General features: G+C 44.6%; 1 long non-coding RNA gene across 50 annotated transcripts in view; it reads right to left on the reverse strand.

The window, feature by feature from the left end:
• Positions 1-9,775, reverse strand: part of LOC124417794 — a 320,851-nt gene extending 311,076 nt beyond the window's left edge. For 45 of the 50 annotated variants that reach the window (XR_006936143.1, XR_006936185.1, XR_006936174.1 and 42 more), the window contains exons 1-2: positions 9,613-9,775; positions 6,245-6,538 (exon numbers count right to left, since the gene is read on the reverse strand). This is a non-coding gene — a long non-coding RNA (uncharacterized LOC124417794). Of the gene's footprint in view, positions 1-6,244; positions 6,539-8,384; positions 8,707-9,328; positions 9,556-9,612 lie in introns of those variants that run through there. The other 5 variants (XR_006936187.1, XR_006936190.1, XR_006936189.1 and 2 more) reach the window with 3 other exon arrangements.
• Between the last annotated feature and the right edge of the window lie 1,920 nt (positions 9,776-11,695).

Here is an 11,695-nt window from a genome sequence, read left to right on the forward strand (position 1 = left end):
ATCACTCAACTTTTCTCTCAACTTAAACACAGTTTTTCACAGTACATTCAAATCATCAAATAAATAAGGCTGGAAATGCTCATTCATCAAAGTCTTTTGAAGATCTAGGACACAGATTTTAACCTCACACAAAAGAGAAGTTTTAAAGTGATAAAGCAGCAAAATGCATAGATTAAGAGGCTATGAAAACAATGTTTATAAGTCCTGAAGCTGAAAGATATCTGCATGATAAAGAAAAAAACTGTTGATTTTAGTAATGTTTTTCAATGCTTCTTTTTCAAGTGTAGAAATTAAATGAAATAAATTTAAAGATAAAAAAGCAATGCAGTGAACACAGACAGTTGTGAACCAGAACCACCACCTCCAGTGTCTGTTTTTCACTAAGAACCAATTCTTAAACATGCTCCAAAGATCCAAGGGCTCGAATAAATAGAGTAGCAGCCGATATTGCATGACAAAACTTTGCAAATATGGCAAACTCAAATCTCAGACAAGGAAAGCACATCCTTCATCTTGAAAATTTTCATCTTTACCAAGACTGTTTTGTCTAACATCTTTGTAGTTTCTAACTGTTGCAGCCTGAAGATGTCAAACAGCAGCAACTCCAGAAAGCACAACCAAGCCCACACGCCCATCCCACCATGGTACCCAAGGAGCTATATTGGCTCGGGTCATGCTCATCACCAACACAAGTGAAATCACAAATATGCAAGCTCAGCTGAGACGCAGCACTTAATAGATCGCATCCAGCAGTGCTGTGATTCTGGACCTAATGTAGTGCACAGATTGGTGTTGTGCTATGCACAGCAAGAGTAGCAGTTTGCATATACCTCAGTGCTCACTGCATAGTATAGGTATCTTCTTTTATTATTTTCAGAGTATGCACACAGAGTAATACAGAAATACCAACTGAAAGCCAGCCTGCAAATTCTGAAAGATAGCTAAACAAGCAGCCACACAAAATCTCAGCTCTGAGATAATCTTTAAATTGCATATGCAATCCCTGAACCACTTACCTAAATGAATCCTTGCCTTAAGCAATATTGCAAAACCAGGCAGCAGAGACTAACTCATATCCTCAAATGAAGACAAGAGTTGTTTTTGGAGCAAATTTTACTCAAAACATGCAGTGCTAAAGTTAACTTCAATTCACCATGCAGCATTAAGCAGAAACAATTTTATCATCCACCATAAAGAAGCCAATACTGCTGATCCCTGTGATATTTATAACCTGTGTTACAGACGTTTAAAGATTTCACTACATTTTTCCATTAGAAATACTCTGATGGCACAAGCCTTCAGGCACATAAATTATGACAATAGCTTCTAATCCATTTCCACAATATCCACCTCTCTCCTCTCTACCACATCAATCACCAGCTACCAGCCCTTGCATTCAAGATTCTTCGCCACTTCCTTTCCTCACTTGACATTGCTAGCTCATAATTAAATCAAACCGCATCTTTATCCACCCAGCATACCTATTCATAATGTCCACTTACTACATTTTATGACTACTGTGTGCCTTCACCACTACACCACCACCTCATCCACCTGCCATGCCTGTAAGGATTCCCACAAAAATAGATGGTTCTACTTCACTGAAGAAGCAACAGAAGACACATCCAGAACAACACTACACTCATGTTCAAGTGCAGGTCTTAATGCAGCACTTTTCATGGACAAAATGCCTTAGGATCAATGTTTAAGGGGAAATAGATAGATAGATAGATAGATAGATAGATATCAATACTGGAACACTTAAATATCAAAATGCAATATAATTCACACTATGGCAATACTGTACCTAAAGGGAAGAATAGCTTATTTTAGTATTTAACTATTGATAAACTATATAGAAAGTTTAATCATTTTGCTATTTTTAGCAGGAGCAAGCACATTTAGATTAGATATGAGCATTTTCTTCATCTTTCTTCTTTGTACAGAATCAAACACAGTATTTTCTCACTAATGTAAGATATTCATATATATGAATAAAGACTCTGCACTTAGAATCATAGATTCTTAGAATCACAAGGTTGGAAAGGATCCTACCTCACCTGTCTCCCTCTACCTAACCCAGCCATGTCTATGCATTTTAATCACAAAAAGGTCAAGGTATCAAGCACAATAGCACACTACATCAGACTTCATAAATAGTTTGTGACAAGTTTCATGTTATGAAAATGCAAGCAAAAAGAAATAATCAAAATAGTATCTGCTAGTGAGTCAGAAATCTTCCTGCTGCATAAACAGAATCAAGAGAAAAGAAACTGTATTACAGAAAACATATGCCTCTGCCTCTGTTCTGACACAGGTAATAATACTTTACATGAAGTACCTCACAAGGTGTGGAAACTTCATTATATGTTTGCATGCAGTGTTTCTGAACCATTACTGTAACAGATTTCAAGCAGCAACTCCCTGTCTAACCTTGGCCAACAATCCTTCCTCTCTTCTGGAATTTGCTCACACAAAGAAAAAACAAACCTACTCCAATACTGATTTTGGTTTTGTTGTACCTCAAGTTATTCCATAAAGTGAAAAGCAAGTGAAAGCAGAGTAAAAAAGAAAACATCAAGCTCAGTGATACAGCTCATGAGATTCCATCAGCACTGGGCTAAATAAAGGAAAAAACAAGACAGACCAAAAAAAAAAAAAAAAAAAAAAGTTAGTAATACCATTATCTTTGGAGCCAAAGCTACTAACTCACCCACATCCCTGGGAACTGTGAGGCTGTTCCCAACATCTGCACATGGAGAGACCACATCGCCTAGCTCCCAACTTGCCTTCACCTTGTAGACTGGAGTCAGTGCTTCCCATTGTCCATCTCCTCCCAGTTACACACTACTCCTCAGATTGTTCCCCTTTTCAGCGAGAAACAATCAAATTTCTGAAATCTGCTTCTCAAACTGTACTCCACATGCCAAGAAAGACTCTCTGGTAGAGCTGCTGGAAAAGGAAACTCCTACACCCTGCAGTGCCAGGACCTAGTCTTTCCTGTGGAAATGAGAAAGGCAGAGGGTCTCAAGAAATCATCCTTGTCTCCGTTTCATCACAGAAACCAGTGGAACACACATGGGTCTATTGCTTCTCAGAAGTTTTACCTCACCTGGGAGTTCTGGAGCTCACACTTCAGCTGATCATGCTCCCCCTTTTGTGGAGCACGACATTTGCACACACTACCAAGTACACAGACTTCCTGAACTGAGAGCATAGCCAAAAGGAGGAACCATGTCTCTGAAGGTCTGAGTTTGGTAAGTGAAAGTTCTGCTAGCAGTGTGACAACCTCGGGGGAGGCTTGTAAGTAGGAGTTCAGAGCTCAGCCTCAAGCCCAGGACGCCTGCAAAGACTTCCTTCTTGGACAGCCACAAGCAAAGCAAGAAGTGGACCAACTGCAACCACAAACCACCAGAACAAACCAGGGCGCGAAGAGGGCATCACACCCTTCTATGGAGCTAGTGTTACAACCCACTGAAGACCTGAAGATCTCCTTGCAAGCATCAGCTCATCACAGCCAGCTTCCTCTGGAGGCAGTGAGGTTGATTCTTACACATTTTAGGACAGGTTCTCCCCATCGCCCCTCCTAGGGCAATGCTCCTTCCCCACAGCACTAATCCTGCATGCCTCACCAAGGCAAGACCAGTGGTGTCACAACCCTTTTGCTGGGATCAATCCAGGAGAAAGGGTCAGGTTCCCTTCTGCTGTGTCCTGCCTGGAGTCACTGAAAGTACAAAGGCCGCTCCAACAGTAATGCCTCCTGTTTCATTATGTTAACCCACAATGGTGGGTGAATGGCGGTATGGAAGTAGAGGTTGAACCTTGCTGCCAATATTTTGTTACATTTTTTGCCATATAACAGACAGCAGCAGCAATTGAGCCAGTCTGACAAAATGGCATCTGACATGGAAGTGCGTATGAAGAAAAGATACGTCACTGAATTCCTCTATGCGGAAAAAATGGCACCAGCTGACATTCACTGATGTTTGTTGAACGTTGATAGAGACCAAACAGTGGATGCAATCACAGTGAGGCAATGGGCGGTGCATTTCAGTACTGGAGACAGTGACAGTGGATCACCTCGACTGGTGCAGATTTTTGTGAGTGCGGCATGCAGGTCCTTGTTCATGGCTGACAAAAATGCATAGCTAATGGTGGTGACTATGTTGAAAAACAGTCTTCTGCAGCTGAGAATTCACTCTATTAATTAGTGTTATCGTGCTCTTAGTATCTGTTGTAGTTTCCATGGGAAAAAAAAAAAAAACAAAAAAACAGGAGGAATTACTTTCAGAGTGACCAATGTATTTTAAGGGCCTTGCCTCTCACCAGCACAGCACACCTACCCTGTTGGAAGCTATCATGGAGATGCTTCCTAGCTGACCTTACCTTCCCTCTCTCCTCTGATATCTCAGAATATGAGAATACTTCTCATTGTTTTATTGGAAGTAGCTCAAAGTAATTTGAAGATAAACTTTATTCTTCCTCTTCATATCTTAACAGTTCTGTCACTTTAGTCACATTGCCAGAAATATTCCAGGTATAAACAAACACTAATGTGTCTCATAATTTGCGCAATGTATCCTGAATCCTACAGCATTCAATCTATTTCAACTCTCAAGACAAGATAAAAAGTTCCCCCTATTTACTCTATGTAAAAATTCAGTTTTCAGTGTTGATGAAAATGAATGGCTTTCACCTTCACTGTTATGAAGAATAACCACCATACAGATTAGCTTTCAGAAAGACATGAAAATGCCTAAGAGGAAACTGAGTAAGAAGAGAATCTGCACAGAAAGAAAAATAAAAGATTGTATATTTGATTTCCTTTAAATAGAAAAATGTAATAAGATGCCAGATAGCAGCTCCAAACACTCTTATCCGCTACAATCCACTTATTATTCTTCTCTTCCCCTTTCCACAAACAGTGTGGGACATTCCTTTCCTGAGACTTCAAATTAAAGACTCTCATACCGCTAACTTAAGTCATACAAAGTTCAAAAGCAGTACTGATGCAGAACAAAATTAAGAATAAAAATCTAAATGTACCTTAATTGCATTTAGTAAGTAACAGAAATCTTGTCCTCAACAATCAAGAAAATTAAGACTAGGTCTTTATTTAACAAGTCAGAACCAGGAAATTAGTACTGCATTTATTGCCTTTTGTATCCCTGTTTACAACTAGAAGGGATAACAAGTGATTATTTGTTCAGATTCCTATTTTGCTCCAAAGTAGGCCAGCCAGCTCAGCACTTTTCTTAAGATTACAAATATTTGTCTGCCCTACATATGGGCTAGAGATGAACCAATACAATGAGCAGAAATACACAGCAAAAGCAACAATTTTTATATCATTCATTTTCAGCTGTAACTGAGAAGTACACAGAACAGGTGCAAACTGATCAGTTTTTAAATAGTTCTAAAATTTGCTTTGTGATTTCAATAGCTCACCAAGGGGAGCAATAATTTCCTCATCACTGGATTAGCTGTTAATATCTAGGTTCTTAAACAATGTGTTGTTTGTGAACAACTCTCTGACAGCTTGTTGTCTCCACTAGTTTTCATTTCTGTTTTGTACATTGGTTATCTCATATAATCCTGTCTGCATCCAAGAGAGCCTCACAGCACTAGGACATTCACGATGCAAACACAGTCTGCAAAAAGCATTTAAATCATACTTTAAAAACATATGAAACAAAAGCATTCCTTGAAAATTTAAGCTAAAGACTTCTATTTGCTCTCTCACACAAACTGTCCATAAAGCATTTTGTCACTACTTGGGAGAAGAGAGGTTAAATAATAGAATGTTGCAGTCTTGAGTTCAACTCAAAATAGTAACATGCCTTAAAACAAAGTTGGCTATGTGGAAGATCACAGCTGTGGAAAATGCTTCGTTTAAGCTGTTTTTAACATATTTTTAAGGAAAGTCAATTAGTCCAATTTTCTCTAGAGATGCTATGCGCTCCTTAGACCCAACGAAGAAATTACCTTAAAAATATCGGCTAACTCTATAAACAAATATTTTCATGTTCAGTTGTTCCTTCGACACTACAGATATGCACATTGACAAACCATTAGTAAGGCATTTCTGTGTGATTACACCACTCAAAACTATTAATAGACATCAACACCAAGGCAAAGACAGAAAAAAACAGGTTAAAAAGCAAGTTTATTTAAAATTTAGACAATGTGCTTAATATTTTGATATATGAGACCGTGTTTTTGCAACAGTCAGGGAGAAGCATACCTTACGTAATCTGCAGAACTTCTGTGTCAGACAGCAATATAATCCAAATGGTTAGCAGCAGCACTTCCCATGATATCCTCATTTTTCTGCAAAAGCCTCTTCATCTTCTCCCAGTAGCCCGTTAACTTACACACGTATCCAAACAGCAAAGACAGTCGTACAGTTTGTTCCACATCAGTCACCTCCTGAGGAGACCCGAGTTGTAATCCACCACTGGAAGGATAATGAGTATGGCACTCAGCACAGATTGATGTTTTGGCAAGCATCCCATTCTTTGGACAGCCATGTTTTGACCTGTTTGAGTAAGAAAGTGTTAGTTTGGCACAGCAACTCTGCCACACCACTTGGGGACTAACAGAAATGCAAAGTTACATTCTTCTGAATAATTTCAAACATGCATTTCTTCACTGGTTTAGATACTCAAAGCCTAGTGATAGCATCTAACTTTACAGTCATCGCAAGACCAGTGTGTAACAGACAATTTGAGATGGACGCTGTTGGTTTTGTACTTCCAAGGGCTTTAAGAAAAAAGGCTTTAATATTTAATATTATTAATATTTCTGCCACAAGTAGTAACAATGAAGCTTACCAACCCTTTGAAAGAAAATGGATCAGGATGGTGGAGGGGAGAGCTAATGGCGTTGTCTGCAATGATCTTTCCTCCCACTCCAGCCTTGACTCTGTGTCCCACCCAGGCAGCAGCACCAGCATTGCTTGGCTCCAGGAGCACAAGCACCACTGCTGACACTCAACCCAGTAAGAAACAAAACAAAGTAACCAAAGCAATGCCTGACGATGTTGGTACTCCTGCTGTGACATTCCTTCCGGAGTACCAACAGCACATTTGTGCTTAGGTTGGCAAGGAACAGAAAGAAAAGTTGGAGTTCTCTGCGCAAGATGGAGTAACAATGTGAAAAACAGCACTGGGACTGCCAAAAGGAGTGGGGGAGAGGGGAGAGAACAAGCTTCCACAGCAAGGACAAGGGAGAGGAATGAGAAGAAGCTTTGAAGGGGGCATGTGCACAGAGAAAAAGGAAACAGAGAAGCAGAAGTTGAATATGTGTGGATGCACAAGAACTTCTGCTAGAAGTTCTGTGTAATTGAGTAACATGCATTTGGGGCATATCACAAAGGAGTAGTTTTGGAAGAGAGGAGGAGAATAAACTTTGTTATTTGCTTGACATGAGAGAAAACCTTACTGTATCCACGGATGCAGTGAGGGACACATGAAATGAACGATTCGGGCAGAAGATTTTCATGGGAAATGCAAATATAAGCATGGAGTTGGAAGAGTAAGTGGAAAAGACCAGGAGGACAATGTGTGACAACGGAGAGAGGGTGGAAAAGCAGAGAGGTCAGAAATTCTGGAGGGTTGTGAGAAGGGAGAGGGAAAATGGGGAAGAAGTAAAACAAAAACAAAGTAGAACAAAACAGCAAAGGAAAGGAGAGGGCTGGGATGAAGAATGAGGAAAAGCGGTAGTTGTTAACATAGAAAAGTGGAAGGGGAAAATAAGAAGGTACTAAATTAACTACAGAAAAAGTATGCAGAAAAACAAGAGAGTTTAGAAAAATACTTAGAGCACAAGAGCGAGCTTTCAGAAGTTGTGACGCTTCGTATAGAAAGTGCAAATACCAGAAGGAGCAGAACGAAACCCAAGGCGACCCAACTTTTTCAGAGGGATGAAACAGCGCTGCGTAGGGGATGACAGTCGAGGACGGGCCGGAACGACCCTTCTCTCTGTCCCCCTCCTCTATCCTCCCTCCGGTTCCTCCCCGCTAAGCGGTCCCTGCGCACCTTGCCGGCCGCTGTGGGGCACGACGCGCAGCAATAGACCCTAGGCACCATGCAGGACCCCCGGCACCCTGAGGGACCCGTCCACCCCCGTGCCCTCGGCCCGGCTCCGGCACCCCCTGCAAGCCCAAGAAGCTTTGTTCTGTTTCACCTCTTCAAAAGTGCACTCTGGCACACGGAGCTCTCAGAGCACACTCCCATCCCGGCAAAAAGAAATCAATGAAACCCCTGAAACAACTCACTGAGCGGGCACAGCGCTCAGAGGGGGCGAGACATCCCTCCACCCTTCCCCCCCCCTCCCACCCCGGGTGTCGGCGCAGAAGGACGGGGCTCTTCCCCAGCCCATACCTGCATGTGCTCCGCGCAGTACAAAGGGCGGCCCGCAGCCGTCCCCCTCGCGCACTCCGCAGCCGGAGCGCGGCCGGCGGGGGGGCGAGGGAGCGCGCGGAGAACAATAAGCCCGAAGACAAGTCGTACCTTCTGCTTTCTTTACACTGCGAACCCCGGTTTCCTCACGAGCCTACAGCGAGGCTGACCGCTTTGAAGAGGCGGGAGAGATGGGAGAAAGTTGCCTCGATCTCTCCGGATAAAGTTGCCGAAGATGAGCTAATCCGGGAGAGATGCGGAGTTCACCCGAGTTTCTCCTTTTGTTCAAGTTGCCCGAGCAGACAAAGAGCCGCCGGCGGCGGCAGGTCCCCGCTCCCCCACTCCACCCCCCCTCCCGGCTGGGTCCCGCCGTGCCCTCTCCCCTCATCGCCCCATGGCCCCCCCAACTTTCCACCTCCTCCATCCCTCCTCGGCCCTGGCGCAAAACTTCCCTCACACTGAACCTCCTGGAAGAAAGAAAAAAAAAAAAAAAGGAAAAAAAAATTCAAGGCTGGTTGAGGGGTGGAAAGGGAGAGCAACATCTCTCAAATCATTATTTCCGGTAGATGCACCTCTTTGTTTGGATTCCCCCGACTGTCAGTGAGGACAGCCTCTGGGTATCGGTTAGTCGAAGCGCGCAGAATGAGACGGGCAAACGCGGGCCGTAAAGGAAAACAAGTTTGGGAGAAGAAAAAGGAAAGAAAGAAAAAAAATAAAAAAAAAAAAAGGGAGAGAAGAAAGAAAACCTCCGGAGTTGCGAAACGAACCCTTTATACATGGACACGGGAAGTACATAAATAAACAACTGGAGGGGAATTTGGGAAGACTGTTGCATCTCCTCCCCCCTCCCCTTCGTACATTTGCCGAGAAAAGAGCCAAGGAGCCCCCCAAAGCCCCGTGCCGCGGCCGGCCTCTGGCATCCCTACCTGTTGCGTAAAGCGCGAAGCAGGGGCCGACAGCATCCGTCCCGAAGAAACCGAAGGATAAGGACCCGCGCCCCCTCACCTGCCCCCGGACGCCCCCACGGGTACGCCGCCCCCAACCCCACCGGGCACTGCCCGCAACCCGCGGCCGCCCCCAGCCCTGCCCTGCCCGGCCCCGACCCGGCGTGCGGTAGGCGTCGGGGCTCCGAGGTCCCCGGCGAAAGTTTGGCGGGGCGGGGCGCGCTCGCAGAGAGACAAAAGAAGCGCGGAACGGAGCGGCAACTCACCTTGGAGGGAGGGAGAGAGTGAGGGAGGCTGCAAGGGGACCTTCTGCCTCCCTCCTCCTCCTCGTCCCGTGGGCGCGGGGCCGCGCTGCCGGGTGCGTGCCTATCTGCGCGGTCGTCTCGGCTCCGCCGCAGGTCCTCTCCCCGCTGAACAAAGGCGCGGGGCAGCGCCCCCACCTCCCGCCCCGTCGATGCCGAACTTTCTGTCCCGTCCTCCCCGTCCCCCCCCCCCCGCCTTCCCGCTCCGGGACGGAGCCTCACGTCGGGGCCGGGGGTGCCGCCGCCCTTTGTCTGCAGGCGGGAGCGTGAGTCCATCCGGGCAGGGTGCGCGCCCCGGGCCGCCCCCGTCCCCCAGCACTATCGGAGCGCGCTGACCGGGCTCGAAAGATGCTCCGAGCACATCTCACGCTTTTTTTTGTTGTTGTTTTGTTTTGGTTTGTTTTGGTTTTTTCCTTTTTTTTTTTTCTTTTTTTTTCCCCTCCCCCTGAAAGAACTTGAGGAAGCGAGTTGGAATTGATACTCAGGAGCTGCACGCACCCACCATGGTAGGGCTAGCTTTGTTCAAAGTTAGAAAGCAGAGGATGATGCCGAGATAGGTTTTTTTAGATGAGAGAAAAACAGGATGGGAAGGGCACGGTGAGGCAAAACTGTATTTCTCCTTTGGTGTCCTGTTAACACCTTCTGCAGCCCTTGCTCATCTACATCCCTTTCTTTTTCCTTCAGCTCACTCCGCTAGCAACTTAACAGTCCCTCTTCCAGCTCCTTCTCCCTCTTCCCGCTTTCCCGAACTGGGGCTTTCATTCAAACCATTCCTTCCTACCCAACACAGTCAGCCTCAAAACCTCATTCTCCAAAACGTTTTTTAATTCTCCTCCCAGGGTCAAACTTCTATCTTTACTCCCCAGAGAAGCTTCCCCTAGCCCCTCACTGTCCTCCTCTTTGTCCCTCCAGCCCACTGTCACTCCAGTCATCCCCGCCCATGGGCAGTTCCCTTTGTCCCCCTCAAGGACCAGCTGTAGCCACTGTGCTGCCCCAGCTGTGCAATCGGTACTGCTCTCCTTCTGTGTTCTGCTGCAATGCACTTTGCTATTACTTTTGGTCCTGAAAAGGGAGCGCCTAATGTAGGATAGCACCGGGCAGGTGACATGCTTGTATTCATTCTTCTCTACTATTCCTTTCACCTTATTTTCCTCTTCTGCATTGTGCCTGGAGCAACCATTGCAACACTTTTATAACTTCCTCCTGAGCTATTTTCTACATGCTGCTTCTCCTTTCCTTCATTTTCTGACTTTTTCCACCAATTTTAGATTTCTATTCTCTCCACCTGCACTGTTTCCAACCTTCTATTCTCTTTTCTTTTTCCACCTTCTCACCTTTGGTGTTTTCAATCCTTCAATTTCATGAGGGGAAGAGGAATGCTGCCTGGGGCAGCGCTGTAGCCCTTTCATTACTTCCATCCTTATTGTCTCCATTTTTTCCAACATGCTCACTTCCAGTAACAAGCATTGATCTCCAACCAATCTGTTGAAGACAAATTCAAGCCATGTGTATATAGTTTTTTCTGCTGTTTTTTCTTTTAGATGGCCCCAAAACCAGTGGAAGGGCAGATTGTGGCACAACCAACAAACATAAGGGACAGTCCTTTCCAGTATGTTCTGGAAAATCACAAAAAGCAGATGTAGCTCCTGATTTCATGGAATTTGTGGGTTTTTATCCAAGGCATCTTGCCTGAAGATACTGCTTGCTGGGAACTTGTGACAATAGTTACAAGCATAGTTAGAGCTTCAACAGGAAAGAAAGGAAGAAAGAAGGAGGGAAAAGAATGAAAGAAGGAAGACAGGAAGGCAGGAAGGAAGAGAGAAGAAGGAAAGAGAGAAAGAAAGAAAAAGAGAGAAAGAGAAAGAAAGAGAGAGAGAGAGGGAGAATGGAAGGAGGAAAAAAGGGAAAGGAAGTAAGAAAGGAGGGAAGGAAGGAGGGAAGGAAGGAAGGAAGGAAGGAAGGAAGGAAGGAAGGAAGGAAGGGAAAAAGAGAAAAAGAAAAAGAAAAAAAGAGAGGAAGAGAGGAAGAGGAAAAGAAAAACACATTA

The sequence above is a fragment of the Gallus gallus genome, chromosome 2 (assembly GCF_016699485.2).
Source record: "Gallus gallus isolate bGalGal1 chromosome 2, bGalGal1.mat.broiler.GRCg7b, whole genome shotgun sequence".
In the NCBI taxonomy this organism is placed as follows: domain Eukaryota; kingdom Metazoa; phylum Chordata; class Aves; order Galliformes; family Phasianidae; genus Gallus; species Gallus gallus.